This window comes from Lepisosteus platostomus, chromosome 20, assembly GCF_059453375.1.
Source record: "Lepisosteus platostomus isolate fLepPlt1 chromosome 20, fLepPlt1.hap1, whole genome shotgun sequence".
Classification (NCBI taxonomy): Eukaryota; Metazoa; Chordata; class Actinopteri; order Semionotiformes; family Lepisosteidae; genus Lepisosteus; species Lepisosteus platostomus.
This window is the reverse complement of record NC_142630.1, coordinates 15,727,559-15,741,303: the sequence shown is the minus strand read 5'-3', so window position 1 is coordinate 15,741,303 and position 13,745 is coordinate 15,727,559. Positions and strand designations below refer to the sequence as shown.

Genomic DNA, 13,745 nt, shown 5'->3' with positions numbered 1-13,745 from the left:
GCCTGTTAAAAACACAAGAACTTCCCAAACCCTTGAACGAGTTAATAAAAACCAGGTACTCTTGTCGTGGTCGGGCTGTGACTGTTGGAGCACAGGCTCGCATTCCCATCCATTCCGTACTTCAGACAGTTTGAAACACTTTCCTAGCAACATGCTAAAATTCGCATTGTGCGCAGAAGAGGAGGCCAATCTTTCCTTTATCATGTATTAGCCAGCAAAATAAAGCATTCCTCCCATGAATGTGTTGATAAGGGGGAGGGACTTGAACCAGACAGCTCTCAAGAAAACCTTTCATTATTTCATGTTTGAAAGAACAAATCAGAGCTACTGTGTGTGAAAGAATAGATGGCCTTGAGTTTAGGATTACTTGATACCTATCGTTTATTTCTTTGATTGTTCTTGGGAATATTTAACAGTGTACCTCTTACGGACTAGCTGGGGAGCATAAAGCATAACACAAAGTAAAGATTTAATTAACAAAACCATACACTTCTCAAATAATCCAAAATGAAAAAAAAAAACTTTGGAACAGTGTGGGCCCTTATTTTCTGGGGCTCAGATTCAAATCCAGCGATCTTTATTGGCAGGACCGATGAATTACAATGTTGCCAAAGCAATAACAATTAGTAACAACATGTACAATTATGAAACATTATTATTAGAGATTTACCGACTTAAAAGACAATACTGTAATTTGGGAGGCTCGCCCTCTGTTCCTGGGGCTGTGACAAGAGATCGTCTTGTTGAAAAGGTGCAACGCTCTCTGCCTGCGGGTCCGGTGTGGGGCCCTCGCACCCAGGGAGACCTCACGCTGAGAACGTGGGCACTGCGGCCGAGCGGGGACACGCGCTGCCGGCCAGCCGAGGCACAAGGACCCGCCGCGCGGACGGCGCAGTTTAACCCACCCGCTCCCGGGTCAGCAGATTCACCCGTACCGGGGCCCTGTGCCTGCACACTGGCACACATGCGACATGTCAGCGCACCCGAGCCAGCGCCGAGGTACATCGAGAGCTGCACAAAGAAGAATATGGTAGAGGCGCTTTTCCATCTATTCAAAGAACCAATGATGTGAATAATAATAATAATAATAATAATAATAATAATAATAATAATAATCCGTCTGTTGTTAGAATGTAGCTCTGTATATAGACATTTGCGTGAACATGCTATGTTCTAGTTCTGTGTTCTAGCACACTGAATATGAGAGGATGAAGTGTTTAATTGGATGTAAAGGCTGAGACGGGGAGGAAAGTCAGCGGGAAGGAAATATTAAAGTGATGGGAGGAAGGAACAGGCAGGTGTGGAGGTATTGTTCTCTTTGATGGGATTATTTGCACTTCTCAGCTGCTGAAACCCAGGTATCATTAAGAGCAGCCATCTAAATTTACAATATATGGATTTCTTCTCCTCTCTCCCTCAGATCTTGTAATTACACTCACTCTGTAATTAGGAGCGCAGGCTGCAGGACCTGGCTGAGCTGTGACTAGTGTTTAGTTTGAAAGCATTTGCAAAGGCAAAAAAAAAACCCACAGAAAACTTCAGCAGGAAACTGCCGAGTTCTTCCTGCGTTTTTTCTGTGGTCTGTCGACCACAACCAGTTGTTGTAGTTTTGTGTTTGCTGCAAACAGTGTTTTTCAGCCCAGAGTGACCTACAAACAGAGAGGCAAGTGGTCATTACGAGAGAGAACCAGATCATTTTAGGGTGGGCAAACAGATAATACAGTACAGAGCGTGCAGGTAATTTCCCAGTGATGTCTTAATTTTAAATTGAAATCATTTTAACTCAGTTCTGGGTCCAAATACAGTACAATAATAAAGATCTTCATGCAACTATTCACAAATTTATCAAATATGATTAGCAACACCTACAGTACAACAGAACCATGAACCATCAACATATTTAATTCTGAATTGTTCATATTTAAAAATCCAGAATCTCCTGGTGCTATATGGGCTAAGTGGGTCACTGCCTTGGGTCCCACTGGGACAGATTTAGAGTCTGTTTCCCTGTCTTGATCCCACAAGCGATGTAACCTGCACTGCCACACTGACCTCTTCTTTTGCCCTTAATACATCTTTCTCTTTATTTTTCCTTCGCTGTGTAGTTTATGACAACAACAACTCCAGCACCTGTATCGGCAATACTAATAGCTTATATCTGTGTCACAATTATTGGATCGCAAAGGATCTCAAATCTGCTTTTGCATATATGAGTAAAAGCACATGTTTGGACTTGGTCCATACCTGAAGCGCAGCACCTACCTGCACTTTGCCAGCAGTGTACACAGCAGATAAGGCAAAGCAGGTGATTCACCAGCTGAATTAAGGAGGGAATCGAAGGAGGCCAGCTGTGCAAACTCAGAAATGCGGGGTTAACACCCGTGTTGTACTGTAACGATCTTTAATGACCACGCAGATCATTATCATTTCATCCACCACTCAGCATCTTCTACAACACAGTTTCTCCTGTCACCACACTGGGGCATCAGTTCAGAAGAGCACCACCCACTGGCCCACCCCCTGGTTTTCCTTAGAGGTCTCCTATCCCAGAACTGTGCAGTGCCACCTTACTGAGCTCCTGACATATGATGAGATCAGGGTGCGCAGTAACAATAATGTCAATCATATGGCACTGACTTAATCCTACAAGTTGCTGCTCTGCTTAATATTCTGCTAACTTTTTTTGCATTGATCTATGCCAGTATACTGTGCACTTCTATACTTTAAAAGGCATTTGCATTGGGAATTGTATGTTGCCTTGGGCAAAAAACTACACCAAAAAACTGCAACTCAGGACTAAGATGTAACTCACCCCACCTTATTCATAGTCTTTTATTCTTGTGCAGCTACTGTGTGGTAGAAGATGTGGCGAAGTCTACTACATTGAACACTGGATGTGTCATGGCTGACTCCTTGACGATCAGTCAATGGGTTCATGCACCTGTGGGTGAGGGAGAGTCTCCAGAGGTGAAGGCAGGGTACTGAGCAGCGCAGGGTGTGGCCAGGACCTGGAGGGAGGTAGCTGTGGCCTGTTCCTGAAAGACACTATTAAGACTGACACACATGTCTGCAGCACACACCACAGGGTAATCACCAGCAATCTCCACTGACCTTTTGCCCACAGGTTGCTGAAACACTGTAATTTAGTTTCCTGTTTAGATCACAATTTGGGTTTTTTACATTTTCTATTTTCCTTGATTCCTCTGCGATTTCTGTGTGTAGTAGGCGCTGAGACAAGACTCAATCAGAATGTGGTTCATGCAAGTAACACTCTGTAACGGAACACCCACATGGAATTCCTGCAGACTGCAGACTGGGTGTTTTAGAAAATCCAGTCCTCACATTGACTGATTCATTCGTATTCTGTAATCTTTGAAGACCAAAGAGCTACGGCACAAACTTGCAGTGAAGTTAAGCTCTTACTGACTCCTTAAGAAGCGAATCATTTTAGAATGATTAATTAACTACTTATTTATTTGGCTGAGGCAATATCTCCACTGGGATTCAAACCTGCCCCCCTATCCAGTTACAAGTCCAGAAATATTTGAGGATCTATTAGAATAATCATTTCTAATAATAGCCAAGCTGGCTCAGATAGTAATTTTTCTTTAAATATAATTTTGCAGTGTTTTTCAGAAAGCTGCACATAAGAAAAAAAGATTTTTGACTGAAATTACATTCATTTCTAAGGGGCCTTCAGACTAACATCTAAAGATAATTCAACACAAGCTGCTTGAGTATAGTGGCAAGTAGGAAGCGAATTTAAGGGCGCTGGGACATTGTACAGCAGATCCAAGTGTGTCCGGTGCGTTTCCCATACAGGACTCAAGCTGAGATTGTTGCACTTGTTTCTGAATGCCTGCGAGCTGCCAGTCTCTGTCTCCCCACACTGCTCCAGCATCGCAACCACTCTGCAAGCCTGGAGATTCCCCTGGCCTCTGAGCTCTCAGCTCTCCTGGCAGCTGCCGAACACTCTGCGATAAAGATCAACAAAAGGGAGAGAGAACGAAACACATGCTAAAGTCAGCATTTACTCATGACCTTCTTTACCAGGGTATGCAGCACTAAGCTGGAGGATTTGCACGAGCTCAACATTAACACCATATGGATGCCTTATTACAAAGTAATGATGGCTAGAACTAGGAGCCCTGAATCACAATCAGTGGACAGTCAGAGCAAGGAATGAACTTAAACCTCACAACCAGTAATCTCTTACCAGGTGATTACAAAGACTTATAAGAGATATACGGAGGGAAGAAAATTGTAGGAGTAGATCTTTCAGTGCTTAACTCCTTCTGTTCTGGTTTTAAAATGGCAAAAAATGTTGCATTTTAGGGAGCAGAGGTGAAAGATACTACCAGTGAGCCACAGTGTTTGTGAGTGTTTATTATCACGGCATTTAATTTAATATATTCTCTGCCTGCTTGTCTGGACAGGTTAGTCTAGCTCATTTTTTAAACAATAGACTATGTATATATATCTACATACATGCGGTTTTCTGTGGAAGCACAGTGAATCACAGCTGTTGGGCTCTGGGCTCCAGGCAAGCTCCTTCTGTGTGGAGTCTGTATGTTCTCTTTGGGCCTGTGTGGGTTTTATCCAAGTACTCCAGTTTCCTACTGAATTTCAAAGACAAGCTGGTTGGTTGTGGTGCCTCTACCTTGTCCCTGTGTGGAGAATGAAGCCCCACCTTGTGAAGGAGACTCCCAGGTGACATCACCCTTCCCCGGATTCTACTGCTTTCTGCTAATAGATGGATGGAAGAATAGAGCATTGTGTCTTAGCCTTAATAATGATATAAATACAATAGACTGTCATCTGTTTAAGTAAATCCAATTAAGTTTGTTTTGAGAGGAAAATGAAAATCTACAGCCTATTGATTTCAGATATAGCAAATTAGCTTTGCATAATCAATGAGAAAATTAATCATTTTTGCGTGACAGGTGGGCTAAAGTGAAGCTAAAGGGAAAGAGCGAAAAATGTAGCTTTTTAAGTAATACATATTATTTAGATTCTGAGCAGTTTAAAGAATTCCACAGTATCTTATTTAATGTATTCTTGCATGATTCCTAGAATTTCGAAGTAAATAACACTGAATTTCAAAATGATCGGTTTTGCTTTATTTTAAATTATACCAGAAACGAGTACATTTATGAGAAAACATTTAAGAAATTATGAAACTATATGTTATGAATTTTGAAACTATAACTACAAGACCAAAGTGATAGTAAACTCTTATACAGCAATGAGTTTAAAACATATGGGCCTTCAAAGGCAGCAATTAAATGCAGACACAGATTAGTAAGCTTATGCAGTTCAGCTCAGCAGTAGTGGTGGCTTAGCTTAAAGAGGGCTCGTGTTTCATTTGAATTCTTTTGCTTGAGGTGGGTTCTCTCTGGTAAGCAGCCTGCTGGCTGGTACAGAGCTTCTGTGGTTCAGGTGTGCCCTGGCGTTTCCCAACCTTCAGAGCTCTGCTATGATTCTTAGAGTTTGGTAAACAGCATGGCCATCTGATGCAATCTCATTGTCATCAGATGGAAGCGAATGTCCTTTCAAAACAGAACCACAGCTTTTCCCTTATCCTGTGCTCCTCCTTAAACACTTCTTTGATTGCATATCAGAACCTATATAAGTATTTCAGTTTGGCTTTAAAGACATGCTTTGCAAAACACCAAACCACCATTCGCTCACTGTCATGACAAAGCTGGTAAACCTCACTGCATCTATTATTTTCTTTTTATGATAAGCTATTTATAGCAAAAATAATGGAGTATATAACCGCATTATCACAAAGATTGACATGTGAATAAAAAATACTCCAAAACAGTTACCAGCACTGCAGCTACAATGCATATGGTCTCAACGCAGTTCTAAGAAGAAAGACAAAAAGCTCCCAGTTTAATGTCAGTAAGACCCAAGACATAACGCTAAGTGTTAATAAAACTGTGTCTTCTGTAGGATGAGCCCAGTATACTAAAAGCTGAGGAGATGTGCAGTGCGTAATGATTTTCAGATCAATGGCTTACAGAGAAGAGTAAAGCAAGACAAGAAAAAAAGTTGAAATTGGAGCAGCTCTGAGGATGAAAGCCAAATGTTTGCTCTACTTTGCTTTCTTTATTAGTTCTAGAGGTATTTCAAACTCCGGGAATTAAAAGTGCAGAATGATTTGCAAATGAATGCTGATGCAGTTGTGAAAATATAACTCTGGGCTCAGTGCGGGCTATTCAGACAAATGGCAGCTTTGTTGGGGAAAAGGGAAGGGAAGTTCTCTGTTAATTTATAACAAACTCGCAGCATTTCTACCTTGATGTCAAGGCAACAACACTTTTCAGTTTTAAATGAAATTGCTGTTCTTCTCAAGTAACAGAAACAAGGCCTTCCAAGGTATTTACTTTCCCATTTTAGTCTTTTCTCTGCAGGAGTGGGTCACTGGGCCGAGTCCTGGTCCGGAACTGAGCTCCAATGTTATATGCTCATTAAATTCATTCTCTGTTTTAATTTCTCTTTCAGCAGTTTTTTTTTTCTCCCTAATGAATGTATATCCCTGTCTACCACCTACCCTGGCCCTGCCACATCTGAAAGGACCCTATTTCGAAGCTATCACACCACAGAGAAAAAGGGTTAGGCCTAGCGTGCCAGAAAAAATGTAATATATCATTTCAATCTGAATAAGAAGACGGCAAAATTAGTTTTTGTGACCAAAGTAATTTAAATGTCTGAAGCTCCTTAAGCTAGGAAAATGTGTCTTCAAGGACATACTGTACAGCAAGAAATTATTGTCTCAGTTCAGAATTATTTCACTCTCTGCCTTTGTCTTACCTGAATTAAAAATAAAGTGTGGTACCCTTGTTTTTAATCTACAGTACACTGACATGAAGTGCCAACATGTAACAAAATATGATCAGGCCCAAAACAGAACGCTGAGCCACACCACCAGGAAGGTGAGATCATCTAGATGCTGACTGTGCCAGGGAACATACAGCTATCTGGCAGAGAGACCTTTACCCTTTACCTTTGAAAGGGTATTCCAATACACAGAAGCCAGTCATGTTTCCAATCTTTCAATGTTTCACACGTTTTACGATTGTCTTCATGCCTGTCCCACATTACTCTAAACTGAACAAAATGTGCAGCTCGCAATCGCCAGCCCACTTATGAGACAGAGAAAAAAAACAAGAGGAGAAGAGTGTCGTCTCCATCGGGGTGTTTCAGTAAATGTGGTATAACTGGACAATCTCTCTAGAACGCCAAGCCCTCCCGTGCACTTTGACCTTTTGGTCGGGAGCCTCATGCTTTTCTCAGTTAATTCAGACATAACAATTGCTTTAAAAAGAGAAAGTCAGTGGCTGACCTGTGAAAACATCTAATAAAGTAACTATCGAAAACCAGAAACAACAGAAGTGGTTTTAAATTCAGTCTCACATTTTTCTAGACACAGCTATATAATATGCTATATACACAACACCTGCAGGGACAGCAATAGAACTATACATGTGCAAAAACCTGAAAAGTAGAAGAATATTTAGCAGTGTGCAATGCATTTGGCATGACGGGTAGCGTTGTGTATTAGGTCTGGGGTTCGATTCTGGACTGGGTTCGCGTGCTGTATGGAAGCTGCCTGGTGCCCCTTGTCTTTGTGGGTTTTCTCCATGTGCTGCAGGTTCCTCCCAATGTTCAAAGACACGCTGCGTGGGTTCGTTGGTGTCTCGAGATTGTCCCTGTCTGCCAGGCTTGGCTCTGGCTCTAAGCGACCCTGTATTGGACTAGGCGGTTATTGAAAATGGATGGAGTTTTCACTGCCAACAGAATGGCTTTGGTAACATTTAATGTATTGCACTGTACAACACACTAATAAGCTAGCACTGGTTCAGACCACTAAATTGTTTTGCAGCATGGGTCATTATTCAGTAGCCTATGCCTACCATCTTTGCTAATTCTATCCTTTTTCTACCGTGCTGATAGATGCACAGACCCATTGTGTGCTGAACTGGCATTATTTATTAGATATTCGAATTGTCTTTTTTTGTCTTCTTCCAAAGGCAGTCTCCGAAAATCAAAGCTCGGATAAAATGTTTAATTCAGCAGGCAATGATTCTAAATGATCTCTGAAAACAAAATGGCCCCATCAGGCTTTTATCTTTAATTACTTTGTTCAAAATGTCTTAAAATTCAACTTAAGTAGTGCAGACATACAGTACCAAATAACCTAAAAGCCTTTTCTGATTAACTGAGCCGTCGGTAGGCATCTTGTGAGCTGCACTTTCTGAATCAGTAAATAAGTTACAGGTCTTTTAAGCTGTATTTTTCTTAATTATTATTTTGATTTTTAACAAAGTTTCCTTCCGATTTATATTGACTTTACTTAAAAGCTTCCAGGGAACCAGGCTTCCCTGCCTAGTAAATTACAGCTTATACTAAAGGGAGAAGGAGTGTTCTGAACAGCTGTGTAAAGGTTCGCTCTAGTCAAACTATTGTAATCTGTATTAACCACATTGCAGAGAGTGCAAGAGGTCAAAGTCTTTAAGTGCCTGTTGGGATCAGTGCTTGTGAATTACATGCTATCGCTCTGAAATGTTTAGATAATTGTACAGCTATAGTGGCACTGCCTGTTGTACAAGTAAAATGATATGTTTATGTTGCATTAACGTTTTGATTTGAAGGCAAATGCACAATAAATTTGAAAAGCCTTTTATCGAAAAGGAAAAAAAAAGGGGGTGGGGGGGGGGGCTTTGCCTTCCAGGCAGTGTCTAGTTGCCAAAACGAGGTCTGTATCTTCCAGCCACATTGCACTCCATCTTCACGGATGAACACAAACTACAGATGTACACAGTACTACAGAATCAGCACAGGGGCTTGTCTTCAATAAAGACTGCCTTTAATCCCATCAGCTGTTTGCAGGTTAGTCACCAGTTCTGTATATGAAGACATGGCTTCTCATCAAGTTTATCTCTCGTTCCTAGTGAGGCTTTTAAGGAGAAGGATGGGGTCTCTAGGTGACTCTGCGTCCCCATAACCTGCTGGTCCCTTCTGTCTAAATCAATCCAGCCCTCAACAGGCTGAAGCAGAGACACCGTATGTATGTGCTCAAAGCACATGACATACAAAGTAAATCATACGGTTTTAAAAATGGACACAAAGTGTTAATAAACTTTGTATTCTCAGCAGCATGAACGTTTTTAGGCAGTGGGCCTTTTTATTACAAGCTTTCTTTGTGGAGATGTTCCCAGCGAAATCACCGTTTACTTAGGGATTCTGTTCCTTTGAAGTATTTATCATAGACAAACACACATTTTCACTACGTTGATCCTCAGGCTGAGTGAAACTGACCTTACTAAGTCCCGCAGCAGGTTTACCACCTACTTGCAGTTAAAGGCTATCGGAGAAAAAAGGACTTAAAAGACACGGCAGATGGATGTTTTGTATAGATCACGAAGGCCAGAATCTAACGCCGGACAGCAGAAAAGTCAGAAGATCCCTCTTCCGTCGAGAAACATCGGAAGTGCCTGTCATCTCGTCCGCACGCGACTTCAGACGTGTGATGAATGCGCCTGAGCCCGTTTCCCAGCGAGGCTGACATTATTAATACAATATAAAATGTGATAAAATGCTGCGCTTCACTCTCGGGGCTAATATTCCATGATTTATTTGCGTGCCCATGAAAAGTAAGCATGCCATTAAAAGCACAGGTGTTTGAAGCATTTGCTGTCTTCAGAGCCTGATCAATAATACAGCATACGTTGTTGTTTCACATCAATCCAGCTGATATCCATTAAAACCAAACGTCCGCGAGTCGACGAGAAATGTATTTATTTTTGACACGGTGCATCTAATCGCACTGTATTTACAATTTAGTTACATGTTGTTACACATAAATCAAGACGTTATTGTGGAAAACGTTATATGCAGGGAAGGCCCTCTCGAGATAAAATCTGCAGCTTAAGAACCATGAAAACATATATTTTAGGAAAAGGGTCACTTTTACGATGGATTAAGAAACGCAAGTTTAAAGACACGCATTAAATAATATTTGTATTACCCGGGAATCTTGATCGCTTTGATCCTGGAGGCATTCCTGAAGTGCTCGAATAGTGTTTCTGTACCTTAAACAGAAAAGAGAAGATGACCTAAATGATACAGTGGCTTCAAAAAAACAACAACGAGTGAATCTTAATCATACCATGTAAGTAATAAAGGCAAGTGCAGGGCCAATAATAAGACACAGATGTTATTGAAATCTGCTGCGAGTCTCAAAATCCCCACTTCTCCCCCCCGGAGACAGGGCTAATTAAATGCATCCTTTACACTGCAAAAAAAAAACGAGAGAAAAAAATCATTTCCAAATCAATACTCAGCGTTTTGCGCAACAAGTTCATCCTAGAGAAATTATCATTGCTGATGAAGAATTACGCGTCACGAAGACTCGAAGACAACCGCCGCGATACATAAATAAAACCCCGGGCAGAGTTTGCGGAGATCCCAGCAACCAGCGATGTTCTCTTTGATTTATAGCGCGGCTCGCGGTTTTCTCTGGGATACGCACAGTAACGCACAAACCGCAGCGCAATTGTACACTTGTTCGAGTTCTGATTTATGGCCACAGCGTGCAGATCCGTGCCAGTGCTGCCGTGCTGTCGGTGCAGGTGTGACAGGTACGCAGTTCTCTCGGGGCCGGACCTCGCTGCGGAATAGCGTGGGGACACGGTGCACTTTTATATACATCCGGGTGACAAAGCAGAATAGGAAATCCATTGAAATCAGGAATTAATACAGCCTTGGCCTGTATTGGACAAAGTGGTTTAGAAAAAAAAATGGAGGGAAACAGTCTTGGTCAGTCAATCACATGGGCTATCCACACTGTAACAGCTGTGCCTGAATACTGGGAGCTGATTTTGATATTAAATTGATGTTTTTTTTTTACTATTCACCTAAGGTAGGCCAGTGTTAACCACCGATGACTTCCCACACTCCGACATGCACAAATGTGAAGAAACGTCACATTGTAAGGTGTCTGCTGATCCGCAATTTGAGGAACGTTGGGGGGAAAATCTTTGCCCTTGTTTAAAGTAACTTGTGGGAAGAAACGAAACAAGTCAAAAACACCCATTGTAAGGATTTTGAAGACGTTATCAGGGCTGTCCCAGGAGGCCGGCTTGTCTGTGGGTTTTCATTCCAACTCAGCTCTTCATGCGCTAAACCAGCTGGTTACTGGTTTAACCAGGAAGATTTAGCAGGCTCTCCCAGCTGTTCTGGTGCTGCTGCTGATAAGAGACCTGGAAACCCAGCAGACACACCAGCCCCCCATGAGCAGGAGGGGACAGCCCTGGCTTCACCTGTCTGCCTCTTGTCTCCTCTGTGGGAGCTGTGACTGCTGGCTGTTTGCGTGCTTCACTTAGAGAGTACAGCTGAACGGGCGTGCTTGTAAATGCCAAACAAGGAAGTCTCCGTGATGCACAAGAGAATAAAACAACCTAATTCCAAACACTACACTCATATTCAATGGGTGTAGTAACCACTGAACACTCATATTCACCTGTAATGGGAAAAAAAATCCACTAAACACAAGTCGTTGTCGAGCATATAACGTCTGTGAATTTTTCAATGCTTGCTTCAGTAGATGAGTCATTTCGAAATGAATTTAAACAAGTAAGAAAACTAGGGACCTTCCATCTCGTTTCTGTGCCTACCCTTCAGTCTATTTCTGGTGAAGTTATGCACAGCCTAGACTGGGGTTAAGACTGATGGAAAGGAACACACTCCAGTCTTTATCAAAAGCCACGATTTGCATTTGGGGTAGTCGTGCACAGAATGACTGCCAAGTTTTGGAAGGTCTAGCAAGGCATATTAATAGGTGGGAAAAATGTATTCTTTATTTGGGCTGCACAATGCAAAATTAAGCTGACAAGAGGTATATTTTCGTGACTTAATGGGAAACCCAGTTTTCTATACAACTGCAATGAAAATGAACTATTAATCTGTTTCCCAAAGGAATTCGGCAAACCAGAGCCAGAGTTGACAGCCGCAATGCGATGGTTGTTGTGTGGTCAACAAACAATTTTCCTGGGCTTCACTGCTTTTCAAAAGCTGATTCTTTCACCCTGATCATGTGAAAAATGTAGTTGTCAAAGGTTCCTTTCTTTTCTTCCCTCACAAAGATGTCAGACGCAGAGTGTTAGAATTTCCAAATGTGTTAATCCGCGGAAGTGTGAAGCTGGAACGTAAACAGACCCCTCCTTATCCGCAGACCGATCCGTGTTTCTCCCCCTTTACAATTTCTTTTTCTCTGCTCTGTCATGACGCTTTCACCCTTTTTTTCTTCTTTCCAGTGAGAGAATGTGTCAATTTGCCACATATTAAAATGGAAACTGAATGCGATTTGGTTTTTTTTTATTTTTTATTCCCTTGCACGGCATTCTGGCTCTCGTCGCTTCTGACCTCTGTAATCTGGGAAACCACCCTGGAATTCGCTTCCTGGTGAAGACGGTGGAAACAGGGGGAAGAAGAATATAGGTGCACAAACGGAGCGCAATGGTGCACACGTGAAACCGAAACACCCTTTCGCTCCTTTGATTTTGCTTAGCCATGGAGCTGAACACTTAAAATGCGTGGGATAGGGTTATATTAGAAAACTCATCTGATTGCCCAGTTCTAATGCTAAACTTGAAGACAACCATTACCGCTTGGAATTAGTTTAAAATGGGTAAAGACAAAATAACTGTACGCCTTATTTCCCAAACCTTGTTCCTTTCTGGGAAGAAACTGGCTAGGCAGAAGACGCTATTCTAAAGGAGACTCAACTCTCAATCCAACACAATTCCAGGAGCTGTTCATCTCATGAGAGGTTCAGGTGCCATGATTGTGCAAATGTCTCCTTTCTGCAGGGAACAAATTGTTTTGCTGTGGATAAAGTTCAATTAGATGACAGATCCTGAGATGCTGCAATCCATGTGTAGTGTCCTGTATAGGAAGTCTGTTCTACCCAGGTAAAATGATTCCCTCATATCGATCATAAAATATCACAAAATCCAACTTGATTCGCTGGCAATAAGATTTTTGAAGTATGTTTCTAATGTAGGTTCAGATACATGAGTGATAAAATGTGATCCATGAGTTCTGAAAGTAGCTTGAACTATTTCCTTTTGGGGTTTTTGAAGCGGGCAAGGTGCCTTAATTGCATTTTTGATCGCGGTTCTGAATGAGAGCAGAAAGGAAAGCAGATGTACGCCGACAGTTAAAATCCATAAAACACTACATTTGATCCGTGAGAAGCTGAAGTAAAAATGTCAGTTTTACACATGCACTCTGACATCTCTGCTAAAGCTGGGAGTACCAGAGAGGCCTACACCCTGCTGACATCCATCCCTTCACCCACCCATTTTCTGACAACCTCACCCAACACAGGATCACGGGGGAGCGGGGGTCTATCCCAGCAAGCCACACATGGCAGGAACTCTGCAGAGGGGAGTTTTAAAGCCAGTCCACGAAGACTGAGCACATATCACCATTCACACTCATTCTGTGGACTCGAGGAGGTAAAAGGAACACTCGGTTTATAAACTATTACACACTTTGACCCCCGCCAGGAACGAAAATAATGGCAGAACTAGCGCTTCTGACACATATAAGGGTTTCTTTTTTGTTAATGTTAACTGACAGTTAAGAGGACAAAAAACAACAAAGCTAAGCATCTCCAGAGAAGAGATGAAAGAGGAATGATCTAGCGTCACTCTAAGACATCCGTGCACAGC

General features: G+C 42.0%; 1 long non-coding RNA gene across 9 annotated transcripts in view; it reads right to left on the bottom strand.

The window, feature by feature from the left end:
• Positions 1 to 363: 363 nt before the first annotated feature.
• The window catches only part of LOC148644615 (uncharacterized), a 78,618-nt gene continuing 65,236 nt past the window's right edge, over positions 364 to 13,745 (bottom strand). For 3 of the 9 annotated variants that reach the window (XR_015928651.1, XR_015928653.1, XR_015928652.1), the window contains exons 3-4: positions 10,037 to 10,100; positions 364 to 3,974 (exon numbers count right to left, since the gene is read on the bottom strand). This is a non-coding gene — a long non-coding RNA (uncharacterized LOC148644615). Of the gene's footprint in view, positions 3,975 to 4,660; positions 4,747 to 10,036; positions 10,101 to 10,177; positions 10,304 to 10,540; positions 10,861 to 13,745 lie in introns of those variants that run through there. The other 6 variants (XR_015928658.1, XR_015928659.1, XR_015928655.1 and 3 more) reach the window with 6 other exon arrangements.